Source organism: Etheostoma cragini, chromosome 4, assembly GCF_013103735.1.
Source record: "Etheostoma cragini isolate CJK2018 chromosome 4, CSU_Ecrag_1.0, whole genome shotgun sequence".
NCBI classification, from domain to species: domain Eukaryota; kingdom Metazoa; phylum Chordata; class Actinopteri; order Perciformes; family Percidae; genus Etheostoma; species Etheostoma cragini.
The window spans coordinates 13,838,163-13,845,386 of NC_048410.1; the positions used below are offsets into that span (position 1 = coordinate 13,838,163).

General features: G+C 42.8%; 1 protein-coding gene across 5 annotated transcripts in view; it reads left to right on the plus strand.

The window, feature by feature from the left end:
* dip2bb (disco-interacting protein 2 homolog Bb) overlaps positions 1–7,224 on the plus strand; it is a 46,438-nt gene that overhangs the window by 1,065 nt on the left and 38,149 nt on the right. The window lies entirely within an intron of this gene.

The following is a 7,224-nucleotide window of genomic DNA, read 5'->3' on the forward strand; positions in this document are numbered from 1 at the left end:
GATGGATGGATGGATGGATGGATGAGTAATGCTACGTTTTACTTAGAGAGCCAAGCAGGGGGGTGCATGGGCCACAAATAAGGCCTCAGTCTCCTCTTGCACCACAGACACACACATATACCTGGCACTGTCCTGACCATGTAGAAGAACAGGGGAAACTAAACATCACATTAGTAAACCCAGGTGGAATCGGCCATCATTACTGTGCACTTGTTCAGCCTATTTTATTCACTTTAGTCATAGTAACTAATGATAACAATAGTAACAGTGCCAGTGTCTGGAATAGTTTTTTGCTCATTCACGAAAATTCTGCTTGCAGTGCTCTAACCTGAGCTACTGCAGAGTTGAGCATGTTGTGATTATTAATAGACACCAATTAAATATGTGATAATGAGGCTGGATAATGGAGGAGGGGATGTTCACCCTATGTTCAACTCTCTTGACATGGGTGAAAGGCAGTGGATGATGGGAAATCACGGTGTAATCAAGTTTACGAAATGGAGCCCGGTAATTGAACATTAATAATATTCAACCTACGCGTTACTCAGTTATTTGTCGGGGATGTGGTGCCCTTGTTTTGTTAGGTTTAACATAAAATTATTTTAAAAACGTGTTAAATGTAAACGCCATAGAGTGCAAATAATGAGCTTTTGAATGTGAAATGGTGAGTTTTTGAATCAAGTATTGAAAAAGTCTTATACAGACATGGTCATAATAATTAAAACAGTCTAGAGCCAGTTTAGTATCTGTAATAAATCGAGTAGATACAGTCAGTTGAAGATTTAAGATTGAAAACTAATTTCAGTTGTATTTTTTATTCACTTTGTAAAATGCACGTTTATAAATGGATATTAGAGCTGCAATTTATGATTATTTTCATCAACAATAATTATTTCTGAAGAAAATAGGGAAAAATGTCTATTAGGTGTTCAATGTCCCAAAGGTTTCATCGTCAAATTGCTTGTTGTGAAAACAGAGATGATCACTCCATTTATAGACGTTGCCATGCTTGGATTTTCGGTCGAGAATCAGAAAATTGGGCTAATTGTTTCAACACCACTGGTTATTTTTGCAAAGTAAGAGTAAATAAGAAATCTCTCATCTAATCCAATTCAGGTTTTGAAGCAGTTTCCTTCATATGTCTTATCAGGTCTCAAGGTAATGCCGTTGACTTGAGTCAGGATTGAGTTCAAGTCTCTGTTTAACAGCTTGGAGACAGCTGCTGCTCTGCTCTGGTCAGATGGTCTCACTGGAGCAGCGGTGTTAGTGTTTTTGAGTCTAAAGTGTGAGTGTTAAGGTGACACCCCCAGAGGGACGGAACCTCTCCAGGGGACTTTGCTTCTGAGGATGACGGCTTCATCCTTTGTAACTTTAGATCAGGGACAACGTTTTTGCTAATAAAAACGGCCCGGTGGTATCCAGATGCCTCACTTCTGTTTCCACGTCTTCTAGCCGAACGATGTGTGTTCGCCGTATGCTCAACGCTGACGGGACAAGGCGAGCAGCATCTGGCTGCCCAATGAGTTTGAAACCTTCTCATGGATATCTTTTACCTGGCAACAATCACCCCATTGTTGTCCCGATACATGGGATGCATCAGCAGTTTTTTTTCCAGAGCAATTTGTGTGTGTGTGTGTCTGTCTCTGTCTGTGTAAGTGTGTCTGTCTGTCTTTGCAAGTGTGTGTACGTGAGAGAGAGAAAGAACTCCACTTACTACTTAGCTCCCTGACTGTAAAGGCACTAAGAAATCCAATGAGGGGATTAAAGACTTGGTGATTGAGCTGGACAGGAATTTAGAGCACTAACCACCACAGTTTAAAGTGCTCAGCTTGGGAGTGTGTCAGAATCATAGTGTCCGAAGCTCCTGTGTTTACATTGAGTGTGTGACAATGACCAGAGATGATTTTATTATACAGATGCTGTTCACAGAAGACAGCGGGCAGTGTACGGTATCGATCATGTTTCTGTCACACAGTAGAAAACTGTCAAGTACTGAAATTTGGCAATAAATGTCAGATTCATACAGTCTTTAATTCTTTCATTTAGTCAGATATGTACTGATTTGTATTATCATTTTCCATCTTTGGACTGTATTTTATTCTGGCAAAGTTATTGTATGGCTGCTTGTGTTTAGACAGCATTTAACATTTAAGAAGTTTGGCTTCTTTTGTTAATTGTTTAGTGGGGTGTTTCTCCAAGATTAAGACTGTGTTCAGGCCGATATGAGCACAAAGCTATCTCATTCATTTCAGTGGAGCCAATACGTCAGCGCAGCAATACCACATACTGTGGTTCCACTAGAATGGCTTACAGTTTCTCCTCCTGGTTGCGCTTCAGAAGGCAAGGAATCAGAGGGACTGGGGAAAAGCGTATAGGAGGGCTCTGGGTGGGAGAACGTATCTATGCCAAGGGGGGGATTGTCCTGTGTGCTCAACGAAAACCACAGTGCGCACTGTGAACATGCTTCACAGTTTTGGAACAATAGTGGGATTCAATTTCCACTCGTTGCGATTAAAAATTTCATGTGCCCTAGGCAATGAGACTCAAGACCCCCCTGCCCCAAAGCAACAGAATAACAGAATAGAATAGAATGCCTTGAGCAACTACTGTATATACATAATATATAAAATAGCTTTGTATACACATTATGTGAAAAGTAGTACAAAATAAAAGTAGTACAAATAAATAAATATTGCACTGTAATGAAATGGTTAAATATTAAATATTGCACAGAATTCCAGTGTCCTTTTAGGTATTATATAACAGTATTGCACAGTAGGAGGTAAGTGTGGGGGCAGGGGGGTAGGCTGTGCAGTGAAGTCAGTACATGTGTGAGTTCAGGGTGGTAATGGCTTTTGGGGAGAAGCTGTTCTTCAGTCTGTTAGTCCGTGCTCTGATGCACCTGTAGCGCCTACCTGAGGGCAACAGGTCAAACAGATCAGAGCTGGGGTGGGAGCTGTCCTTGATGATGCTGAGGCAGCCAATCAGGGAGGGCAGCCACTGATCTTTTGTGCTAACCATGCAACCCTCTGCAGTCTCTCCCTGTGTGCCGCAGTGCAACTGCTGTACCATACTGTGATGCCGTAGGTCAGCTGGCACTCGATGGACGAGCGGTAGAAGTTCAGCAGCAGGTTGGAGTCCAGGTTGCACTTCCTGAAGAGCCTCAGGAAGTGTAGTCGCTGCTGGGCCTTCTTGATGACCGCTGTGCTGTTGTCTGTCCAGGAGGTGTTAGCAGAGATGAGGATGCTGAGAAACCGGAAGGTGTGCACCTTCTCCACACACTCGCCATTGATGTACAGGGGGGCTAGGTTGATGCTGTTCTTCCTGAAGTTGACGATGATCTCCTTGGTTTTCTTGGTGTTCAGAGCCAGGTTGTTCTCCGAACACCAAGCTGCTAAGTTCAGGTCCTCCTCTCTGTAGGCTGAGAGTGACCAGTTTGGAGATGAGAATGTCCGGGATGATTGTGTTGAAAGCGGAGCTGTAATCCAAAAAGAGTACCCGGACGTAGTTCGGCTGCTGCTCCGGGTAGCTCAGCTTAGAGTGGAGAGCTACGGCGATGGGATCCTCTGTGGATCTGTTTGAGTGGAATGCAAACTTATAGGGGTCCAGGTCTGGGGGGAGGTAGTCTTTGATATGTTGGAAAACAAGTCTCTCAAAGCACTTCATGATAACCATGGTCAAGGCCACAGGACAGCAATCATTTAGGCTGGTGATGGTCTTCTTTGACACTGGGATGATTTTAGCTGATTTAAGGCAGGGCGGGATGGCTGCCTGGGACAGGGAGAGGTTGAAGATCCTGGTAAACATGAGGGCGAGCTGGTGAGTGCACGCCCTGAGCACCTTGCCAGGTTCTCCGTCTGGGCCGGTAGCCTTCCTTAGGTTCACTACCAGGAGTACTCGTCCGAAGTTGTGCTACTTTACGGTGAGCGGGGTGGTGCAGGAACCAGATGTGGATGGGGGCAAGGCTGGGGTAATGCAGGAACCAGGTGGGGGTGTGGGCAGGGCTGGGGCGGATGAGTGGTGCAGTGGTGATGACTCAAAGCGAACAAAGAAGCATCTCAGCTCCTCTGCCAGCATCGCACTCAGGTCCCCTGATGTTGCACCATAGCCTCTGTAGTTTGTGATGTCATGTATGCCCCGCCACAGCTCCCGTGTGTTGTTGCTGGACAGGTGGGACTCTATGCTCCTCTTGTGGTCCGCCTTGAGCCTTTTTTTTTTTTTGCATAGTCACAATCATCCAGCGCATATAGCCTATACCTCCATAATAACAAATCAGGCTTCTGCATGGCTCAGTGGAGAAGTATGTATTTACAATAGCCTCAGCATAAAGTGCATTCAAGAGATGAAACAGATGCACAAATGTTTAACATACCTTTTTACATTGAATCTTTCACAGAACTTGGTGCCTACAGAGTAATTATTAAATGTTTAAATATGTAACCAATCAAATACCTTTTGACTGCAACAGTTACATAAAGCAGACAGCTAGGGAAGCCTTAATTTAAAACCAGAGATTATTTCTAATATGCAAATATTAGAATATTTATATTTATATTTCTAATATAAAGTAAACCATTGGCTACACTGTTGCATGCAGCTCAAAGTCAAGATCATGTTTATTGTTTCACAATCAATTATATCATCATTTTATGCTGACACACAACTATATAATCTTTTATTCTCTTTTATTTTAACAAATGGGCCTTACAGCTGGCCTCTTCATCTGCCTCCTCCTGATCACTCTCTACCGCTGAATCTGTTGCCTCCTCTTCATCCCTCACAGTTAATTTTTCCTTTCTCTCTTCTCTTTCACTTATTTCTGCATCTCATTCTGCGTTCTCCTTCTCATTTCCCTCCTCTTCTTCCTGTGTTCCTCAGCAAGCACTGTGTAGTGTGTTGTAACCTAACGCCCCCGAAGTGGTGACCCTCTTAACGTTACAAGCTCCAAAATGCCAGTTTGTAATATTTTGTATTACGCTGTTCTTGTCTTTACTAAAATCAGAACTAATCATAGGGCAGAATGCTCTTACAAACCACGAGGAAGCGATTTGACTTTTTGCTTACGTAATAGACGCACTGTTGTTGATGCTGACTCGCCTTTAGCATACATTACATTCATTACAAATTGCATTACTTTAAATTTAACGTGTGTTTAAACTTCACCTGGGGAAACTGACTTCACTTTCAGAGGCTCTGGGGCAGCTCAGTTGCTTCAGTCTTTGCCGGGATGCAGGGCCGCCACAACACAGCAGTCTCGTTGTGGCAGACCGTGGTAAAGTTGGTTTTATATTGGGTGTTGGCTATTAGACACATTTAAAAATCTACATGGAGATTGACCTTCCAATATAAAACCAACTTTACCACTTTCTGTGACAGCTCTTCCTCGCTCGCTCCACAGAAAGCTACAGACACAGCAACATAGACTGTTTTTGACGTGATTTATTATAACATTTTGCTTGAACGGGTTGCAAAAATCGGCATAGAATTAGGAAAGTGAGGACTGCGTTTATAATGTGACATTATATCTAACATCATATTTGACGGAGCCCAGGGCCCCTTAGAGCATGTGCCCCTGGGCAGGTGACCACTTGCCCCAATTTTTTATGCGGCCCAGGGCCCTCCAATCAACATTAGGTCCTATGCTCAACATTCGCCACTTGTGGTGAATGAGATTGAGGCGGTCTCAATGAAGCTACCTCTGGATTTTCCTTATGTGGAGGAGACTCATCACAGATAGTGTTGACACTGTTGTATGTGGCGTGGTGCAGGGCAACAGAGGGATCAGTGCGTCTCCGGCAGATCCACGGGTGTTGACGGGGTCCTATTGCTCTGCCAAGCTGCCATCCCCCTCCTCGACAAAAGACAGAAAAGCTTCTGCCCGCCGTAATGCTCTTCCGATGGCCAGAGGCATCAGGAGTGAGTGCCAGGGGTGGGGATCCAACGGCAGGATGTAGCCAGTCCGTCAGATGGTACAGAGGTGAACACCGCTGGAAGTAAAGGTCTTCATACTGCTAGCTTGAAGAAAAATAGGGAAACAAACAATGGTTCCGCTCATTTTATTTACAGTATCGGCGGACGTAGTTGCTGGACGTAGGTGCTGGAAAGAAGATCTTCAAAGCTGCGCATGCACGACAGGATAATACCCAATAGCATCCATGTACCCCTGACTGCAGACCCGCAGACACATTGAGGGGCGGAGTTAAACGTTGAGGGGCGGGGTCAAACGTTTAACTCCGCCTAGTCTCCAACCGTCCACTACCCAACTCATTTAATACAATGTGGGACTAGAAACCTTAATGGATGTGGCGAAATGCAGCGATTTAAACATAATGAACTTAATCTTTGGTTTTACTAATTATGAAATACAATATTGACACATTTCACAAAATAATATTTCAATAATGCATTAAATGATAAAAAAGTAGAATATTTGAATGTGTATTTATCATAATCAATTGCAACGTGATGGTTTCTTAATGTTATCAAAATCAAACTATCATGAGACAATAATATATATCATATATATTATATAATGTATATAATATGTGTATATATATATACTATAAATATATATACATATATATATAATAACACCAATAATTCTGAAAATAAGTTTAATACCATATATACAACCATAATAACAACAACAATAATTAGACTAGAATACTTTATTCATCCCACAGCGGGAAAATTTCCTTGTCACTGCAGCAAAAAAGCAAAACAAACAAACAAGTAAACACACAAGAAAAACAGGCAAACAACAGAAAGTAAAGTGGCGTCAAATGAAGGTATTGTAAAGTGCGGCTGCCATAGTACAAGAATCAATATTGCATTAAACTGAATATGTAATTGCATTATTAAAGCAAAAGTAGGTAGACATAATATAAATTATATTTACCTGTGACCATAAATAATATTGAAAAAGTGAGCACTTGTAATGGAAAAAATATAAATACAGATAATAAAGATATACAGAGAGTGTGTGGAGTAAATCAAAAAAACAGGAACAGAAACTACCACACTATCAGGTAGTGCAGGCGTTGTAGAGTCTGACAGCGGCCGGGATGAAGGACCAGCGGTACCTCTCCTTCTTACACCGGGGGGGTCTGCTGCTGAAGGAGCTGCTCAGGGACCCCACAGTGTCGGGTAGGGGGTGAGAGGTGTTCTCCATGATGGCTGTCACCTTAGCTAACATCCTTCTCTCCCCCACTTCCTCTATGGGGT